The sequence below is a fragment of the Sarcophilus harrisii genome, chromosome 1 (assembly GCF_902635505.1).
Source record: "Sarcophilus harrisii chromosome 1, mSarHar1.11, whole genome shotgun sequence".
Taxonomy (NCBI): Eukaryota; Metazoa; Chordata; class Mammalia; order Dasyuromorphia; family Dasyuridae; genus Sarcophilus; species Sarcophilus harrisii.
Window position 1 is genome coordinate 392,814,908 of NC_045426.1, and position 4,056 is coordinate 392,818,963.

Consider the following 4,056-nt stretch of genomic DNA (forward strand, 5'->3'; position numbering starts at 1 on the left):
AAGGATTCTTTATTAGAGTAAAGAACAAAGTTTTAGAACTCAGAAGAAAACTTAGAGGTCATTAAATCCAATCCTTAATTTTATCGATGAAGAAACTGAGGCTCAGAAGCTTAAATGACTTTCTTAGGGTCAGTAAATATCTGAGATGGGATGTGAACCCAGATCTTCTTGAAGCGATTTGTCTTCTAAGCCAAATTTTTTAAGTATTTAAAAACAATTTACATGTTTGAATATATAAGTTTTCTTACCTATTTAACAACTGGATTTGATTAGAGAGATACTACTATGGCTGTCATCCATAAAAGCTATGGAGACCCCTGCAAAAGAAGTGGAGTGAATTCTTCAAATTGTATTTAATGACTGGATTAATAATCCATTATGTGCCCTATTGATTGTCTAATTGAAGAATACCTGACTTAAATGTCCAACCATAGATTGAGGTATTTCCCCTCTTCCATACAAATTCTCAGCTTTGAAAAATTGCAGAGATAGATAACAACAACAATAATAGAGCACCTGCCTGCATTTCAGAAAATTTTCTCAACTAGAACCTCCAAAGATAAGTGCCCCTCACTAGTCTCTCAGAAGTTGATCTATTTAGCTTTGGCAGCACCAACTTTTTTGGTAATCAGACTAATACCATCAAAAAAATATTGTATAATGTGTCCTCAAAAATAAACTGAAATGGTGGAATCCATAACAGAAGATCAGGTATTTGGTGAAAAAACAATGTAATGATTAGTAATAAGTCCCCAGTTAGGACAACAAAGAAAATTTAGCTATTACAGAGCACAAAGTGAGTGCATATAATATTAAGTGAGGAGTAGAGCTCTAAGAATGCTTGGAAATCTAGATTTTTTTTCTGATTCTCTAACTTTAATTTTTCTTTGTCAAGGTTTAAAACTGCAAGTATCCCTAAAAAGACCAAGGGGTAAGAAATAGATATTTGACAACATTTTCTCTGATTCCTGCTTTTTATGATAAGCTCTGCAGTTGAATTAGCAAAAGTTTCAGGCTCAAGTAAGGATTAAGAGTTGGATTAGAACTATTGCTATCCCAGGTGTTAGAAGCTGTGATTATTCAGAGATGATAAAGTTTAGACTTCATCTTCTACCTCAGCTTCTCCATATGGTGGAAATTCTAATTAGAACAGGCAATGAAATCACAAAGAGGTGGTGAATTTCTGGATCCTAGGCTAACATTACTACTATATTTTCCATCTTTTCAGATGGGACTGAAGCTGCAACTGCAGCAGCACTTGGCAGTTGACAACTGTACAGAAAACAAATTAGATAAACTTGCTTTGGGTGATTGTCTGTCATTATTAATGTTTTCTCTGGAAAACCCCATTGGATTTCTTTTCAGGCTTTCAGAGGTCCATAAAATATAGTTTGAGAAATTCTAGGTTAAACTATTTTCTGGTCCAAAATTTGATTTTAAGGATAAATAATTTTATGTCTCTTCAATTTCTTCATCTTTAAAATGAGAATAATATTTGTCTGCTGAGAGAAAAAGATGGATAAAGTGCTGGACCTTGAAAGTTTCTTAACCTAGGGTCTATGAATTAATTTTAAGTCTCTTTTTGTATATTTCATTTCAGTATAATTGGTTTCCTCTGTAATCCTATGCAATTTATTTTATGAATTTGAAGGCACTATCTTGAGAAGGGCTCCATAGACTTCAAAGACTAAAGGATTAAAATAAAAAAGTCCAAATCAAATTAAGTATTTTATCATAAAATCAATCAATTTCTCTCTCAACTTCATTTATAAAATGTAGACAATAATATTTGCAGTATATAAGTCAAGGATTATTTTGAGGCAAAATTAAACAAAACATCAAGTGCTATTTTTCTTTTTTTCTTTTTTTTTTTTATTTTTTTTTATTTAAGGTTATATTAAAATTTTACAGCATTGAAATTCAAACCTCTTGTTCCAATTTTTCCCTCTGTTCCCACTTTCCCTGATGGGGATGACCACTAGATGTTAAATATATTGAAATAAAATTAGATACAAAAATATATATGACTAAATTGTTATTTTGTTAAAATAGAATCAGACTTAAATATTGTACAATTAGCTTGTTTGGGAAATAAAATGGGTGGGCAAAATATAGGGATTGGGAATTCAATGTAATGGTTTTATATCTCCCAGAGTTCTTTTGTTGGGCAATGGTTCAGTCATTACTGCTCCATTGGAAATTATTTGGTTGATCTCTTGCTGAGGATGGTCAGGTCCACGAACTGATCATCCTAGTATTGTTGTTGAAGTATAAAAAACCCTTTTCCCTGCCTTATTTCATGCATCAGTTTGTGTGTCCTTTGAGGCCTTTCAAATCGTCCTGTTGGTCATTTCTAAAGAACAATAATTTCCATAAATTAATACCACAATTTATTCAGCCACCTCCATTGATGGGGCATCCACTAGTTTCCAGTTTCACCACAAAAAGGGCTAAAAATTCGTGACATACAGATCCCTTTCCTTTTTTATGATCTCTTTGGGATATAAGCCCAGTAGTAACACTGTTGGATCAAAGGGTATGCACAGTTTGATAACTTTTGAGCATAGTTCAAATTGTTCCAGAATGGTTGATGTATTCACAGTTCCACAACAATGTATTAGTGTCCCTGTTTTCCCACATACCTCCAATATTCCCATTATCTTTCCTTCATTTTAGCCAATCTGAATGTGGTGGTATCTCAGAGGTCTTAATTTGATTTTTAATTAATGACTTGGAGCATTTTTCATATGGTTGGAAATATTTCAATTTCTTCATCTGAGAATTGTCTGTTCATATCCTTTACCATTTATCAATTGGAGAATAGCTTGATTTTTTTTATAAATTGACAATTTATAATTTTGGAAATGAGGCCTTTATCAGAACCTTTGACTGTAAAATGTTTTCCCAGTTTATTGTTTCCTTCTAATCTTTTGTCTGATTAGTTTTGTTTTAAAAACTTTTTGGATATAGTAAATTTTCATTTTGTGATCAGTAATGATTCGTTCTTCTTGGTTATAAATTTTCCCTTCCACAGGTCTGGAGGTAAACTATCCTGTGTTCTTAATTTATTTATAATCTTTTCCCTTTGTATATGAACCCATTTTGACCTTATTTTTAATGGTGTTAAGTGTGGATAATGCCTAGTTTCTGCCATATTAGTTTCCAATTTTCCTAGCAATTTTTTGTCAAATAGTAGGTTCTTATCCCAAAAGCTGGGGTCTTTGGGTTTGTCCACAGGTTGCATAGTTGTTGATATTTGTCCCTTGAACTAACCTATTCACTGATCAACTAATCTTTCCCTTAGCAATACCAAATAGTTTTGGAACTGTGCTCTATAATATAATTTTGATCTGGCAGTGCACCTTCACTTGATTTTTTTTTTTCATTAATTCCTTGGAAATTTTGACCTTTTGTTTTTCCATATGAATTTTGTTGTTATTTTTCTGGTATTAAAATAGGTTTTTGGGATCTGATTGGTAAGTTAAACAAATAGATTATTTTAGGTAGTTTGTCATCTTATTATATTTTGTCCTATCCAAGAGATTTAATATTTTTCCAATTGGTTAGATGACTTAATTTGTGTGAAAAGTGGTTTGTAATTTTGCCATAAAGTTTCTGATTTTCCTTGGCAGATGATTCCAAATATTTTACACTACGAGTTATTTAAATGGAATTTCTTGTAACTTGACTGTTGATTTGTTAGGAATATGAAGTGATGACTTATGTGGGTTTATTTTAAACCAGCAACTTTGCTAAAGTTGTGGATTATTTCTAATAACTTTAGAATCTCTGGGGTTTCTAAGTATACCATCATATACTTTCGAAAGAGTGATAATTTGTTTCTGTTCCTATTCTATTCCTTTTTAACCTTTTCAGTTCTTATTAAAGCAGCATTTCTAATACAATATTAAATAGTAACGGTGATAGTGGGCAACCTTTGTTTACCTAGATCTTATTGGAATGGGAGTTTGTTCCATTAATATGTTTTTGATGGTTTTAAATAGATGCTGTTGATTATTTTAAGGAAAGTCCATTTATTCCTATACTCTAAGGGTT